At 46.2% G+C, this 17,934-nt stretch overlaps 1 protein-coding gene across 4 annotated transcripts in view; it reads left to right on the forward strand.

The window, feature by feature from the left end:
• CADM3 (cell adhesion molecule 3) overlaps positions 1-17,934 on the forward strand; it is a 456,644-nt gene that overhangs the window by 297,648 nt on the left and 141,062 nt on the right. Inside the window, exon 1 of one of the 4 annotated variants that reach the window (XM_063948092.1) lies at positions 4,646-4,714. The exons of the other annotated variants lie outside the window; for them this stretch is intronic. The gene's annotated coding sequence lies outside the window, so the exon portion shown is untranslated. Of the gene's footprint in view, positions 1-4,645; positions 4,715-17,934 lie in introns of those variants that run through there. 4 annotated transcript variants of the gene reach the window in all.

The following is a 17,934-nucleotide window of genomic DNA, read 5'->3' on the forward strand; positions in this document are numbered from 1 at the left end:
GATCGCAAGGAGATTGACAGGAAGAGGGCGTTTCTGGGTGTCAACTGACCGTTTTCTGGGAGTGTTTGGAGAAACGCAGGCGTGACCGGTGTTTGCTGGGCGGGTATCTGACGTCATTACCGTGTCACTCGTCGCAGCAATCATCGCACAGAATAAGTAACTACAGGGCTGGTCTTGTTTTGCACAAAATGTGTTTGCAGGCGCTCTGCGGCACAGGCGTTCGCACTCCTGCAAAGTGAAGATACACTCCCCCGTGGGCGGCGACTATGCATTTGCATGGCTGCTAAAAACTGCTAGCGAGCGATCAATTCGGAATGACCCCCTTAGTACAATAGTATAAAATATGACAATACACAATAGTGTATGTGACTTGTAAGGCAATGCATCCTAGGGATCTGTCCAAGTTCCGTTGTGATTCACCTGTGACTTTGTACGTGTTAAAAACTAATTTGTGTGTGGTTAAAGTCGTAGCCCGGCGCCTCTGGTACATTGTGAGTGGTATGTCACTGCGTCTGCGATGTGAACAAGATACAGATCTACCTCTTGGACAGGGCCGAAACTAGGGGGGGGCTAGGGGGGCAGGCGACCTGGGCGCCGGATTGGAGGGGGCGCCGAGACCCCCTAACACCCGCTGCGGCACTTTTATAGACTTTGAAACCCCCTTCTCCCGAGTGCCCAGCTCGGGGGGCGGGGTTTCGCGGAATGACGCGATTGCGTCGTGACGTCACGGCGCAAACGCGTCATTCCACGAAACCCCGCCGGAGGAGGGAGAAGGGAGAGCCGCGCAGACGAGGAGGGAGAGGCGGCTGAAGAGCGGCGAGAACCGCTTCAAATGTAAGTAAGCCCCTCTCCCTTCCTCTCTCTCTCTCTCTCTCTCCCTCCACCACCTGCCGCAATGTGTAAAATGGGGACCTGTGCCTGCCGCAATGTGTAAAATGGGGACACTTTTTCCTGCCGCAATGTGTAAAATGGGGACACTTGCCAGCGTACTGTGTAAAATGGGGACCTGTGCCTGCCGCAATGTGTAAAATGGGGACACTTGCCAGCGTACTGTGTAAAATGGGGACCTGTGCCTGCCGCAATGTGTAAAATGGGGACACTTGCCAGCGTACTGTGTAAAATGGGGACCTGTGCCTGCAGCAATGTGTAAAATGGGGACACTTTTTCCTGCCGCAATGTGTAAAATGGGGACACTTTTTCCTGCCGCAATGTGTAAAATGGGGACACTTTCCTGCCGCACTGTGTAAAATGGGGACACTTGCCAGCGTACTGTGTAAAATGGGGACACGTGCCTGCCGCAATGTGTAAAATGGGGACACTTTTTCCTGCCGCAATGTGTAAAATGGGGACACTTGCCAGCGTACTGTGTAAAATGGGGACCTGTGCCTGCCGCACTGTGTAAAATGGGGACACTTGCCAGCGTACTGTGTAAAATGGGGACACGTGCCTGCCGCAATGTGTAAAATGGGGACACTTTTTCCTGCCGCAATGTGTAAAATGGGGACACTTATTCCTGCCGCAATGTGTAAAATGGGGACACCTGTCTGCCGCAATGTGTAAAATGGGGTCACCTGTCTGCCGCAATGTGTAAAATGGGGAATGGGGACACTTGCCTGTCGTACTGTGTAAAATGGGGACACTTTTTCCTGGATATGAAATTTATGTTAGAAAAGGCAATTTTTCAGGTAAAAAAGTTCTGAAAGATATATATATATATATATATATATATATATATATATAAATAATATTTTTATTCATTTATTTATTTTAATTTTTTTTATTATTTTTATTTATTTATTGTAAAATAATTTTTATTTTTTTTTGCGGGGGGGGGGTGTCAAATGACTACCTTGCCCCGGGTGACAAAAATCCTAGTTTCGGCCCTGTCTTGGAGCATCTCAGTTGTGCTGGATGTCTCCTGCTATGTGTTGTATAGACACTAGGAGGTATATTTACTAAAGTGTGTGTTGGAGATGTTTCCCATAGAAACCGATTTTAGCTATTATCTTCTAGAAGGTGCTAGATACATGATAAGTTGAATCTAATTGGTTGCTATGGGCAACATCTCTATTTCTAAAAACAGGCACTATAGTAAATATATGAGGCTATATCTGTATCAGCGGCGTGTCTATAATGGGTGTAGTTTGTGCTTTACACTTGGGCTCCTGGGTCCAGGTGGGCCCACACCATGCATGCAGCACCCATTTCTTCAGCATTTACCTCTCCGGTGTCCTGCTGTGACAGCGCTACAAAATCATCAGGAAAATAGTGTAGTGGCCATTTTCCTGCGGTTCTGTGCATGGGAGATTACTGGGAAAATGGCTGCCGTACCATTTCCCCAGAAACCCGAACATGCGCAGTAGCGCTCACTGCTCAGACACACTATGCTGCCAGCTAGAAGGGCGGAGTCCTGGACGGAAGCTGGTTTCTTCTTTATACACCCCTGATCTGTATACTTCATCAGTCCTACACTCACATTCATATTCTAAATAGCTACAGTGACTTTAAGCGGATGATCTGCTGTACACTCCGAAATGTCCACTGAACATGATCATAACATAATCAAATTAGAACTCGTCGCATATATTTTTTAGGTTGAAAATAGATGTTACTCATGGCTCTTGTATAAGTGCCAACATTGCAGACTGATCATATCCACAACCAATCCTTCCAAGCTCTGGCCCACTATGGTCACGTACCCTACAGTCTGACTCTTGACAACTCTTTTACGTGGGGTCAAAAGAGAATTTTCCCAGGGAATACTTATATGAGCTCTCCAACAAGCATAATCGCTTTGGTAAATACCACAGCTGGATCACCCTTTAGGCCTACCTAAGCTCCGGCCAAGGGCCCCGTGGAGTCATAGGGGCCCTGAATACCCTAGTCCAGAGGTCCCCAATCACGGTCCTCAAGGCACCCCAACGGCGTTTGGCCGCCGTTTCGTGGGAGCGGTCCGGCCAACGCAGGCGTGGCCGGACCAAACAGGGGGCGGGCCGCAGCGGCTGCGTGACGTCACGCGCAGCTGCTGCGGGCCGGGGAGCGATGATTAGCTCCCGGCCAGCACACTAAAGCTGCGCTGGCCGGGAGCTACTCTTGAAGTGCAAAGGCATCACCGCTTGATAAATCTGGTCCTTAGATCCCTGAGACTCACCGTACTATCAACAGATGTAAAACTGCGAGGCATACTGTAGAAATATGTTTGTTAAATCTCGAATTTGACATTTTGGTGGAAGAAAAGGTAACTAGAGTTCAAATGAACTACTGATGTTTAATAGCAGGCTGCCAAATCTGGAACAAGCAATAAACTGAGTGACATAAATGTGCATTTTTACACACAGACAAACATGACACATCTCCCTTCCCTGTCACCTACTAGATAATGAAGAAAGAGTCACACCACCACCACCTCCTTCCCCGGCTCGTGATTTAATGTTGTTTGCAGGTTACATTTTAAAATAAACTGTGGACAATCTTGGCTTATTTAACCGCAAATCAGCTTAAGAAATCCAATTAAACTATGCCTACGTTTGACACCGCTGTCAACGGAAATACAACACTGAGAAGCAGTGTGTCAGGAAAGATCTTCCTCTTTGTTGATATGTTGACCTTTAAGGCGCTTAAAAGGATGGAGAGCCTAATTACAGAGATGTGTTGCAGTTAATGTGGGCACCTTAATGAGAGCTGTGAAGCCACCGCACCCCTCTCCCAGCTGTAGAAGCATGCAGGATTTGGGGCATTTCCCTGGCTCTTTAATAATTCAAGTTTGTGGGCACTTAGCAGCTAGTCTCTTGCTGAAAATCCCACTCCTGAGGCTACTGCCGGCAAGGATAGGAGATTAGTATCTATGATTACATATTATGTCGACCAGCAGTTTCAATAGGTGTCCCACAGAGCTGGCAATCTTTTGGAGCTGATCAGTAATTACAATCTCAAGGACTGGCCATCAGCCAGCTGTGGATGTGTCAGAAGTACAGTACTGTATATAGAAACCCAGTGACTTTTCTTATATGATGCCAGTTATGATATGAATGTGAATTAATACCCTTAGAAAGTTACTTTGTTGAATAAAACTATTCGGCTGTCAGCAACTGGGGGGCGTACAAAGGGCGACACAGGTGTCACACCTAGTAGTCAAGGGGTTAATGCAGAGTTCCACAAACTCCGCCATTACGGTGTAGATTTTAAGGATGTCCTTGCTTGAGTCCAGGTGGTTAAATCAAATTGATGTACTAATTTCATCACTTGTGCTCAATCATGGATATCCTTAAAACCTGGTCTGTTATGGCAGAGTTTTGGAAACTACTGTATGTGTTAAAGCAGAGTTTCCCAAACTCCGCCGTTACAATCCAGCAGTGACGGACTGGGGCTCTAAAAGATCCCTGGCTTCTCAGCGGCAATCAAATTGACTGAGGTACAGTACTAATTAAGTCACCTGTGCCCAAGCATGGATCTTCTTAAAACCTGGACTGTATGGCGAAGTTTGGAAAACTCTGGGTCAAAGCAAGGTTATAATGAAGCATGTCTTAAAATATAGTCTTCATAGTGTATAAAGTTATTTGGGGTGTTCTTATGTATGAGAACTGCATGGTGACGTCATATACTGTATACCGCAGCTACTATGCTCATGAGCTTTTCTTACTATGGCCACCAGGGGGCGCAGCACTGAGCAGTTTGTGAGGCGTTCAGTGCTCGTGACAGTCTTAAGCATTACAGGGTACTTTTCTTTTTTTTTTATAGTAATTGTGTATATGTTAGGCATGGTGCTTAGGCCCAGATTTATCAGGCCTTGGAGAGTGATAAATAGCATGGTAATAAAGTACCAGCTAATCAGACCCTAACTGTCACTTTTCAAACACAGCCTGTAACATGGCAGTTAGGAGCTGATTGGTTGGTACTTTATCACTCTCCAGGGCTTGATAAATCTGGGCCTTAAAATGAATGTAACACCTGTTACCTTTAAAACCTGCAAGCCTGTAAGGTCCGGAGTATTCATTTTAAAAGGTTTCATTGCGGTGTCCATTGTCTATGTACAGTAAACTGTTGTAATATTGTGCTCAGTGGAGGATTCTGCCCACAGGGTTGCAGCCCCCAGTAAAATACGCTACCCCGAGTGAGTGCACTGGCAGGAGTTCCCATTGGAAGCGCTTTCGTCTGTTATTCGCATGATGTACAGGCAGCCCCAGAGGGAGGTATTCTCACCTCCTGGGACTCCAATCCAGACTGTGATCAGCCCATAGTGAAGCTCTCCCCTTCCACCAGCCTTACCTTCCTCTTAAGGGCTGCAGCCAATGCTTTCCCCAGGAGACGACTGACTTGCTTTTCTTGTGTAGAATAGACAGATGAATAGTTTCAACATGGATGTTATTACAACTTTCACAGTGCCAACATGGACATAATGTCAAAACTGTTAATGTCGAAAGTCGGCATGTCGACATAGTGTTTTTCAGCTGATTGTGGCCATAGCCATAGCCTATCCCCAAAAATAGCAACCTAACTCTAAACGCAGCCTAACCCCTACCATAACACTAAAATGGACTGTCAACATACAGGGGGTCATTCCGAGTTGTTAGCTCGCTAGCTGTTTTTAGCAGCCGTGCAAACGCTATGCCGCCACCCACTGGGAGTGTATTTTAGCTTAGCAGAAGTGTAAATGAAAGGATCGCAGAGCGGCGGCAACGTTTTTTTGTGCAGTTTTAGAGTAGCTCAAAACCTACTCAGCGCTTGCGGACTGTTCAGTTCCTGTTTTGACGTGACAAACACGCCCTGCGTTCGCCCATCCACGCCTGCGTTTTTCCTGGCACGCCTGCGTTTTTTTTCAACACTCCCTGAAAACGGTCAGTTGCCACCCAGAAACGCCCTCTTCATGACAATCACTCTGCAGCCAGCAGTGCGACTGAAAAGCTTCGCTAGACCTTGTGTGAAACTACATCGTTCATTGTAATAGCACGTCGCGCGTGCGCATTGCGCCGCATACGCATGCGCAGAAGTGCCGATTTTTTGCCTCATCGCTGCACTGCGAATGAATGCAGCTAGCGATCAACTCGGAATGACCCCCACTGTCTGTTAATATGATGACGCTGTTTACATTTACAAACACCCCGCTGTTACTGGCTAGCAGTGGCATGAAGGGGCTTACCGCTTCACCAGCCAATCCAGGTACCCTTGGCGCATATACAAGTGATAGCTACTGGTTGTCGCTGGAGGCAGTTTGCGAAGCCTATTGCTGGCGATACTCGGTGATAGATATCACTGGCTGCTGGGATAATTAAGAAGGGAGAAGCCCTATCCTTTACTCCAGATTTAGGGCTTTCCGTAATATGATAAATAAGACCCCACAGATTCCACACTTAACTACAGTAGGTGCCTTAATATATGTGTGTGTAGGACAAGTCAATTTGTCTGTGCAATCAGTACAATAGAAAAACAGTGAATGACATTAACATGTAAGTGTATTTACAGTATCCGCAGACGGTGGTGGAATTCCTTTACTGTACTTACATACCACATTTATCTGTGGGATTAGAGCAATCACCCACTTGAAAGCCCGTCTAGCTGCAGATAATGGCTCTCCATTAGTATAATGCACTCTCAGGCTTTGAAAAGGGTCCATTTGCTGGAGAGCTTTGGGTCATGGAATCTTTTTCCATATCTGACACTTTAGCTCATAATAATCAGCTTTTCATGACATTTCAGCATCTCCTCTCCGAGTTGCTAGTGCAGTGTTGTGCTGCAGGCTGTGATGTCTCCCTCATCTCTGATCTTCGCGCTGTGTTAGTGCCGGGCCTGCTAGGAGCTAGCCACACTCACAAGAGACCACATTACCATAGAATATGCCACCCTAAAATACGTACAACTTAATTACCTGCAGCGTTGTTGTGTTAGTTCCAATGACATTTAAGGGTCTGTTTAAAAAACACAGCAAAAAAGTGGCACAAAGAGACCCTTTTGCCATATTTATATATTTGTAAGTGCCGGGACAGCCCCTGCAGTAAAGGGCTGTCCCAGCGGGGAGATTTTAAACATCTATTACAGCGGTGGCCAACCAGTGGCTCTTGAGCCGCATGAGGTTCTTTCTTTATTCAAATGTGGCTCCCCAACACTCAAAATCACATGACCACAATAGATCCGGAAACTGCTGCACTCCAGCCAGACACACAGCAGCAATACAGGCACTGAGAATTGAGGGAGTCAGATACTAGAGGTGAGACACCCACTGGCAAACAGAGGACACAAAAGGGGCTAATGCAATGGCACAAGTTGTAGGGGCTGTGGTGACACGAGGGTGGGCTGGCTGGAGTGACACAGGAGGGTGCTGGCTAAAGTAACATAGGAGGGTGGGAGCAGGAGTGGCACACGGAGTAACTGACTGGAGTGACCCAGTAGGGTGCTGGGAGTAGTGACACATGGGAGAGCTGGCTGGAGTGACACAGGAGGGTGCTAGCAGGAGTGACACATAGGAGAGCTGGCTGGAGTGACACAGAAGGGTGCTAGCAGGAGTGACACATAGGAGAGCTGGCTGGAGTAACATATAGGGGAGCTGAAGTGTATTATGTGAATCTTGCTTTTTCAATTATTTTATGTGGTAGTGGCTTTTTCAACATATTTTATACCAGGGGCGTTGTTTAGCAGGCACAAGGCCACACCCCTTTTTTTGCACGCGTACCTTTGGCTTGATGACGGCTCTTTGATGTACCTAACTAGATTTTTTGTCTCTTTGTCTCTGACTGGTTGGCCACCCTTGATCTATTACATTTGCAAACAATGGCTGAATGCTCTGTCAATGATGTTTGATCAAAGTAGCCGGCCGAGAGAGTAGAAAACAGGGCTCTGGCTTAGGGAGGAAAGGAGGAATAGTGTGCTCTTCCCTGCTTTCCTCTGTTTGTGTAGGTAAGAAGACGCATAATGCTATCTTCACATATTTCATCTGTGTGTGTATATATATATATATATATATACATACATATACTGTTCCTTCACAGCCCCCATTATATCCATTGGGGGCTGACGGAATGTGACAGTAGAAATGAAAAGGTTTCTAAACTCTTGTCATGTAATCATGTAACTAAATAGAGAGAAAACAAAAAGTATGGCTTTCTCCAGCCGATATGCTACAGCCATATTTTTATTTATTAACCCTCAGACAGTCGCAGCTGGCCTGACAGGCGCCGCAAAGCTGTTCTCGCTCCCCTCTCCGCCCCAAGGATGCGCAGGGGCCTGTCCCTCCTAGTACCTTCCTATCTCTAGGTGCTGTTCGAAACCCCCCTAGTCAGTTTTCCCGCTGCCTGCGTGGAGTGCAGTAGTGACCCTCCTGGTCTCTCAGGCCCATTGCGACCAAACTCCTCCAACTTTTGAAGGTTCGTATTTCCTTTTATTTTCATCTATTAATTGTTTATTTTGCTCATTTTATGAGTGAAAATTACAAAGGTTGTGGATAGTTTGCGAAAATATGTAGGATTGTCCAGGGTGGGCTCTCAGGCACACTGCGCCCAAACTTGTACTTAAATTTCAGTAGTTTTTGTTTTACTTACCTTGTGGTTAATAAATTAGGTTTTTTTAATCAGATTTTGAATATTCTCTCTTTGTACGTCCTAATGAAGGTCACTGCTCACTTTAAGAGCGTTAGAATTGAGTTAATTAGGTGTTAATGACGATTTTCTAACATGCGCCTGTCAGGCGCACTGCGCCCGAACCTGGGAGTCCCAGAGGTGCGCCCAACGGAGGGTTAAAAACACTGATTGTTGCTGAAAAAATGTTTGGTAGTCTAAACGAAAAGCCCAGGGTTCCTGTCATATATGCTAAACAGACCCCACAAATACTTTGCAAATATAACACCTAATTATTTGTGAGAATTTATGTCTACAACGTACAGTATAGAAACTCCTATGTGAATTTATAGGAATTTTAAACATCTTATTGTCAGCTTTCTTTTACAGTGTGGTTAATGAGGAAGCCATTTTTTATCACCTGTAAAATGGCTAATGTGAGATAAGCAAAATATCTACTGGGACACGCGGCTTCCATTAAAAGGCTTAAATGTGAGATTAAATCAGCAATCACTGCTAGAATGCGTAAATAATTAAAACGAGGTGCTTGCTGAGGTAATAAGATTTATTCCTGGTTTCAATCAATCCCTCCTGTCTCCAGGCCTCTCGTATTGTCATGCAGCTACCCTCTGAGGGTATATTCGTGCTGGTGTTTGTTAGAGATGAGCGCCTGAAATTTTTCGGGTTTTGTGTTTTGGTTTTGGGTTCGGTTCCGCGGCCGTGTTTTGGGTTCGACCGCGTTTTGGCAAAACCTCACCGAATTTTTTTTGTCGGATTCGGGTGTGTTTTGGATTCGGGTGTTTTTTTAAAAAAACACTAAAAAACAGCTTAAATCATAGAATTTGGGGGTCATTTTGATCCCATATTATTATTAACCTCAAAAACCATAATTTCCACTCATTTTCAGTCTATTCTGAATACCTCACACCTCACAATATTATTTTTAGTCCTAAAATTTGCACCAAGGTCGCTGGATGACTAAGCTAAGCGACACTAGTGGCCGACACAAACACCTGGCCCATCTAGGAGTGGCACTGCAGTGTCACGCAGGATGTCCCTTCCAAAAAACCCTCCCCAATCAGCACATGACGCAAAGAAAAAAAAGAGGCGCAATGAGGTAGCTGACTGTGTGAGTAAGATTAGCGACCCTAGTGGCCGACACAAACACCGGGCCCATTTAGGAGTGGCACTGCAGTGTCACGCAGGATGTCCCTTCCAAAAAACCCTCCCCAATCAGCACATGACGCAAAGAAAAAAAGAGGCGCAATGAGGTAGCTGACTGTGTGAGTAAGATTAGCGACCCTAGTGGCCGACACAAACACCGGGCCCATTTAGGAGTGGCACTGCAGTGTCACGCAGGATGTCCCTTCCAAAAAACCCTCCCCAATCAGCACATGACGCAAAGAAAAAAAGAGGCGCAATGAGGTAGCTGACTGTGTGAGTAAGATTAGCGACCCTAGTGGCCGACACAAACACCGGGCCCATTTAGGAGTGGCACTGCAGTGTCACGCAGGATGTCCCTTCCAAAAAACCCTCCCCAAACAGCACATGACGCAAAGAAAAATAAAAGAAAAAAGAGGTGCAAGATGGAATTGTCCTTGGGCCCTCCCACCCACCCTTATGTTGTATAAACAAAACAGGACATGCACACTTTAACCAACCCATCATTTCAGTGACAGGGTCTGCCACACGACTGTGACTGATATGACGGGTTGGTTTGGACCCCCCCAAAAAAAGAAGCAATTAATCTCTCCTTGCACAAACTGGCTCTACAGAGGCAAGATGTCCACCTCATCATCACCCTCCGATATATCACCGTGTACATCCCCCTCCTCACAGATTATCAATTCGTCCCCACTGGAATCCACCATCTCAGCTCCCTGTGTACTTTGTGGAGGCAATTGCTGCTGGTCAATGTCTCCGCGGAGGAATTGATTATAATTCATTTTAATGAACATCATCTTCTCCACATTTTCTGGATGTAACCTCGTACGCCGATTGCTGACAAGGTGAGCGGCGGCACTAAACACTCTTTCGGAGTACACACTTGTGGGAGGGCAACTTAGGTAGAATAAAGCCAGTTTGTGCAATGGCCTCCAAATTGCCTCTTTTTCCTGCCAGTATAAGTATGGACTGTGTGACGTGCCTACTTGGATGCGGTCACTCATATAATCCTCCACCATTCTTTCAATGGTGAGAGAATCATATGCAGTGACAGTAGACGACATGTCCGTAATCGTTGTCAGGTCCTTCAGTCCGGACCAGATGTCAGCATCAGCAGTCGCTCCAGACTGCCCTGCATCACCGCCAGCGGGTGGGCTCGGAATTCTGAGCCTTTTCCTCGCACCCCCAGTTGCGGGAGAATGTGAAGGAGGAGATGTTGACAGGTCGCGTTCCGCTTGACTTGACAATTTTCTCACCAGCAGGTCTTTCAACCCCAGCAGACTTGTGTCTGCCGGAAAGAGAGATCCAAGGTAGGCTTTAAATCTAGGATCGAGCACGGTGGCCAAAATGTAGTGCTCTGATTTCAACAGATTGACCACCCGTGAATCCTTGTTAAGCGAATTAAGGGCTCCATCCACAAGTCCCACATGCCTAGCGGAATCGCTCCGTGTTAGCTCCTCCTTCAATGTCTCCAGCTTCTTCTGCAAAAGCCTGATGAGGGGAATGACCTGACTCAGGCTGGCAGTGTCTGAACTGACTTCACGTGTGGCAAGTTCAAAGGGCATCAGAACCTTGCACAACGTTGAAATCATTCTCCACTGCGCTTGAGACAGGTGCATTCCACCTCCTATATCGTGCTCAATTGTATAGGCTTGAATGGCCTTTTGCTGCTCCTCCAACCTCTGAAGCATATAGAGGGTTGAATTCCACCTCGTTACCACTTCTTGCTTCAGATGATGGCAGGGCAGGTTCAGTAGTTTTTGGTGGTGCTCCAGTCTTCTGTACGTGGTGCCTGTACGCCGAAAGTGTCCCGCAATTTTTCTGGCCACCGACAGCATCTCTTGCACGCCCCTGTCGTTTTTTAAATAATTCTGCACCACCAAATTCAAGGTATGTGCAAAACATGGGACGTGCTGGAATTTGCCCATATTTAATGCACACACAATATTGCTGGCGTTGTCCGATGCCACAAATCCACAGGAGAGTCCAATTGGGGTAAGCCATTCCGCGATGATCTTCCTCAGTTGCCGTAAGAGGTTTTCAGCTGTGTGCGTATTCTGGAAACCGGTGATACAAAGCGTAGCCTGCCTAGGAAAGAGTTGGCGTTTGCGAGATGCTGCTACTGGTGCCGCCGCTGCTGTTCTTGCGGCGGGAGTCCATACATCTACCCAGTGGGCTGTCACAGTCATATAGTCCTGACCCTGCCCTGCTCCACTTGTCCACATGTCCGTGGTTAAGTGGACATTGGGTACAACTGCATTTTTTAGGACACTGGTGAGTCTTTTTCTGACGTCCGTGTACATTCTCGGTATCGCCTGCCTAGAGAAGTGGAACCTAGATGGTATTTGGTAACGGGGGCACACTGCCTCAATAAATTGTCTAGTTCCCTGTGAACTAACGGCGGATACCGGACGCACGTCTAACACCAACATAGTTGTCAAGGCCTCAGTTATGCGCTTTGCAGCAGGATGACTGCTGTGATATTTCATCTTCCTCGCAAAGGACTGTTGAACAGTCAATTGCTTACTGGAAGTAGTACAAGTGGGCTTACGACTTCCCCTCTGGGATGACCATCGACTCCCAGCAGCAACAACAGCAGCGCCAGCAGCAGTAGGCGTTACACGCAAGGATGCATCGGAGGAATCCCAGGCAGGAGAGGACTCGTCAGAATTGCCAGTGACATTGCCTGCAGGACTATTGGCATTCCTGGGGAAGGAGGAAATTGACACTGAGGGAGTTGGTGGGGTGGTTTGCGTGAGCTTGGTTACAAGAGGAAGGGATTTACTGGTCAGTGGACTGCTTCCGCTGTCACCCAAAGTTTTTGAACTTGTCACTGACTTATTATGAATGCGCTGCAGGTGACGTATAAGGGAGGATGTTCCGAGGTGGTTAACGTCCTTACCCCTACTTATTACAGCTTGACAAAGGGAACACACGGCTTGACACCTGTTGTCCGCATTTCTGTTGAAATAGTTCCACACCGAAGAGCTGATTTTTTTGGTATTTTCACCAGGCATGTCAACGGCCATATTCCTCCCACGGACAACAGGTGTCTCCCCGGGTGCCTGACTTAAACAAACCACCTCACCATCAGAATCCTCCTGGTCAATTTCCTCCCCAGCGCCAGCAACACCCATATCCTCCTCATCCTGGTGTACTTCAACACTGACATCTTCAATCTGACTATCAGGAACTGGACTGCGGGTGCTCCTTCCAGCACTTGCAGGGGGCGTGCAAATGGTGGAAGGCGCATGCTCTTCACGTCCAGTGTTGGGAAGGTCAGGCATCGCAACCGACACAATTGGACTCTCCTTGTGGATTTGGGATTTCGAAGAACGCACAGTTCTTTGCGGTGCTACTGCTTTTGCCAGCTTGAGTCTTTTCATTTTTCTAGCGAGAGGCTGAGTGCCTCCATCCTCATGTGAAGCTGAACCACTAGCCATGAACATAGGCCAGGGCCTCAGCCGTTCCTTGCCACTCCGTGTGGTAAATGGCATATTGGCAAGTTTACGCTTCTCCTCCGACAATTTTATTTTAGGTTTTGGAGTCCTTTTTTTACTGATATTTGGTGTTTTGGATTTGACATGCTCTGTACTATGACATTGGGCATCGGCCTTGGCAGACGACGTTGCTGGCATTTCATCGTCTCGGCCATGACTAGTGGCAGCAGCTTCAGCACGAGGTGGAAGTGGATCTTGATCTTTCCCTAATTTTGGAACCTCAACATTTTTGTTCTCCATATTTTAATAGGCACAACTAAAAGGCACCTCAGGTAAACAATGGAGATGGATGGATACTAGTATACAATTATGGACGGACTGCCGAGTGCCGACACAGAGGTAGCTACAGCCGTGAACTACCGTACTGTGTCTGCTGCTAATATAGACTGGTTGATAAAGAGATGTCGTAGTATGTATGTATGAAGAAGAAAGAAAAAAAAACCACGGTTAGGTGGTATACAATTATGGACGGACTGCCGAGTGCCGACACAGAGGTAGCCACAGCCGTGAACTACCGTACTGTACTGTGTCTGCTGCTAATATAGACTGGTTGATAAAGAGATGTAGTAGTATGTATGTATAAAGAAGAAAGAAAAAAAAACCATGGGTAGGTGGTATACAATTATGGACGGACTGCCGAGTGCCGACACAGAGGTAGCCACAGCCGTGAACTACCGTACTGTACTGTGTCTGCTGCTAATATAGACTGGTTGATAAAGAGATGTCGTAGTATGTATGTATGAAGAAGAAAGAAAAAAAAACCACGGTTAGGTGGTATACAATTATGGACGGACTGCCGAGTGCCGACACAGAGGTAGCCACAGCCGTGAACTACCGTACTGTACTGTGTCTGCTGCTAATATAGACTGGTTGATAAAGAGATGTCGTAGTATGTATGTATAAAGAAGAAAGAAAAAAAAACCACGGTTAGGTGGTATACAATTATGGACGGACTGCCGAGTGCCGACACAGAGGTAGCCACAGCCGTGAACTACCGTACTGTACTGTGTCTGCTGCTAATATAGACTGGTTGATAAAGAGATGTCGTAGTATGTATGTATGAAGAAGAAAGAAAAAAAAACCACGGTTAGGTGGTATACAATTATGGACGGACTGCCGAGTGCCGACACAGAGGTAGCCACAGCCGTGAACTACCGTACTGTACTGTGTCTGCTGCTAATATAGACTGGTTGATAAAGAGATGTCGTAGTATGTATGTATAAAGAAGAAAGAAAAAAAAACCACGGTTAGGTGGTATACAATTATGGACGGACTGCCGAGTGCCGACACAGAGGTAGCCACAGCCGTGAACTACCGTACTGTACTGTGTCTGCTGCTAATATAGACTGGTTGATAAAGAGATGTAGTAGTATGTATGTATAAAGAAGAAAGAAAAAAAAACCACGGGTAGGTGGTATACAATTATGGATGGACTGCCGAGTGCCGACACAGAGGTAGCTACAGCCGTGAACTACCGTACTGTGTCTGCTGCGACTGGATGATAAATAATGATATAAAAAATATATATATATCACTACTGCAGCCGGACAGGTATATATATTATATAATGACGGACCTGCTGGACACTGTCTGTCAGCAGAATGAGTTTTTTATAGAATAAAAAAAAAAACACCACACAAGTGAAGTCACACGACGAGTGTTTAACTTTTTCAGGCAATCACAATATAGTATACTACTAACTATACTGGTGGTCAGTGTGGTCAGGTCACTGGTCAGTCACACTGGCAGTGGCACTCCTGCAGCAAAAGTGTGCACTGTTTAATTTTAATATAATATGTACTCCTGGCTCCTGCTATAACCTATAACTGGCACTGCAGTGCTCCCCAGTCTCCCCCACAATTATAAGCTGTGTGAGCTGAGCACAGTCAGATATATAATATATACATAGATGATGCAGCACACTGGGCTGAGCAGTGCACACAGATATGGTATGTGACTGTCTTGTACTCCTGGCTCCTGCTATAACCTATAACTGGCACTGCAGTGCTCCCCAGTCTCCCCCACAATTATAAGCTGTGTGAGCTGAGCACAGTCAGATATATAATATATACATAGATGATGCAGGCATGCAGCACACTGGGCTGAGCAGTGCACACAGATATGGTATGTGACTGAGTCACTGTGTGTACCGTTTTTTTCAGGCAGAGAACGGATATATTAAATAAAACAACTGCACTGCTGGTGGTCACTGTGGTCAGTCACTAAACTCTGCACTCTCTTCTACAGTATCAGCCTCAGGTCAATCTCTCTCTCTCTCTCCTAATCTAAATGGAGAGGACGCCAGCCACGTCCTCTCCCTATCAATCTCAATGCACGTGTGAAAATGGCGGCGACGCGCGGCTCCTTATATAGAATCCGAGTCTCGCGAGAATCCGACAGCGTCATGATGACGTTCGGGCGCGCTCGGGTTAACCGAGCAAGGCGGGAAGATCCGAGTCGCTCGGACCCGTGAAAAAAAACATGAAGTTCGTGCGGGTTCGGATTCAGAGAAACCGAACCCGCTCATCTCTAGTGTTTGTTATGTGTTCTGTAATACAAGTACAAGCATGCATAAACCGCAATGTGGGTATATGTGTTTGATCTGCATTAACAAGTACCTGCTTCAACCCACTTCTGTTAAATACAAGTATGTACATCTTTTTTTTTTTAACAAAACTGACTAGAGATGTTTTGGTTCTAAATCAGCATTGTATTTTGGTTTTGGCAAAACCACTCTCAAGTGTTTTGGATTTGGATCTAGATTAGTTTAAAAATTGATAAAACAGCAAAAGCATGTAACTTGGACCTGCTTTTGTACCTAAAGCATCATGGGGCAGTATGGATGGAGTAATGGTTAGCATTACTGCCTCACAGCACTGAGGTCATGGGTTCAATTCCCACCATGGCCCTAACTGTGTGGAGTTTGTATATTCTCCCCGTACTTGCCTGGGTACTCTAGACAGTGGCAGGTGGGGAGTTTGACTGGGGCGGTACACCTGTCAAACCGTAACGCAGGTGTCCTAAGGCGAGCTCAGGGAGGACAGAAACCTCCCGTGGAGCAGAAGGGCAAAATTCAAGGTCATGGGTACGAATCCCACCATGACCCTAACTGTGTGGAGTTTGTATATTATTCCCGTACTTGCCTGGGTACTCTAGTTTCCTCCCACAATCCAAAAGTAAACTGGTAGGTTAATTGGCCCCAAACAAAATGTAACCCTAGTGTGAATGTGTGTGCGTACATGTGGTAGGGAATAGATTGTAAGCTCCAAAGGGGCAGGGAAACATGTGAATGGCCAAATATTCTCTGTAAAGTGCTGCGGAATATGTGTGCGCTATATACTGTAACTGGTAATAAATAAATAAACATCCAGTCTATTTTACCCAATTGTGGCACCTGAAATAATGAGGGAGTGACTTACATGCAGTCCAAAACACGCAAGATCTGTTTTTTGAGGTCAAGATCTGAACTTTTGGAAGACCCGAGCCAAGACTTTGTTATATTCAGAACTGCAGAGTGACCCGAGCCGGGACTTGATTCTAATCAGAACTCCATAGTGACCCGAGCCAGGATTTGGTTCTATACAGAACCCCAAAATGACCCGAGCCGGGACTTGGTTCTACTCAGAACACCAAAGTTATCTGAGCTGAGACTCTGTTCCACTCAAAACCCCGAAGTTTGAGTGTGTTCAGGTTTCAGCAAAAGCGAACTGCTGCTCTCTAATCCTAGCAGATGTATTGTAATGGGAAAAAAAAGAATTTAAAATAAGACGCTGTGGTCTTATTTGGCATACAGTGTTCATTTTTCTTTTCACATCCGTTTACATAGCTTAACAAAACTGCGCATCAAAAGCATAACTCTAGAGACAGTGTAGCATCAACAATACGTCTGAACTGTCCAGTCACCAAGACAGAACATTTCTCATCATTAATACTGTTTATTCTCTTAGCCTTATTGGGCGCTCTTTAGAAAACAAAAGTCCCTTCCAGATCACTGCCCCTTCCTCTTAGGAAGCAGAGGCTTTGACTCTTGCGGAATGTGCTGCTCACAACATCTGACGCCCACATGACGTGTAACTTCTTCAGTCCAGCTTTGTTGCAGTTATTTTGGCCTCAGTCATTTTAAAGATTTATTGAAAGGGACAGCACATAATTACTCTATGGTAAGACACTCGCTGTACACATTTACATAGGCAGTGATGTATTATGAAGTTACTAGCGTTTAGGACTAGATTCAGTAAGTGGAACCTTATGCCATACTGTAATGCGGGTTATCCGTCAGGAAATCTTGCTCTTTGCTGGTACCCCATAGAGGACTGAGAAAAACAAGTTAGGTTCTCCTACTGTAATATCCTACTATGTGCCCAGCCCAGCTATACATTGAGCGGGAAAGCCGCACTTAATGACATCTTCCCCATAAAATTGTTCCTGCCGAGCAGCTGAATGCACTCATATTACAGAGCGTGCAGTGCAGTGTCAGACTGGGGCATGTAGGGCCCACCAGGGGGGATACAGTGGTAGGAGCCCATGTTTTTGGGTGTGGCCAGTCTCTAGAGGGGGTGTGCCCAGCCACCTCATTGGTCTGCCTAACCATTTTGCATGGGTTGGTCCTCCAGATAAATATATACAGTAAATACTGTAGTGCATGCATGATAATGTACTAGATTAGTAACAGCACAGTCTGGAACCTGATCCCTAGAGGAGGATGTGGGGCCCAGGCAGTAGAGCCC

The sequence above is a fragment of the Pseudophryne corroboree genome, chromosome 12, assembly GCF_028390025.1.
Source record: "Pseudophryne corroboree isolate aPseCor3 chromosome 12, aPseCor3.hap2, whole genome shotgun sequence".
NCBI lineage: Eukaryota > Metazoa > Chordata > Amphibia > Anura > Myobatrachidae > Pseudophryne > Pseudophryne corroboree.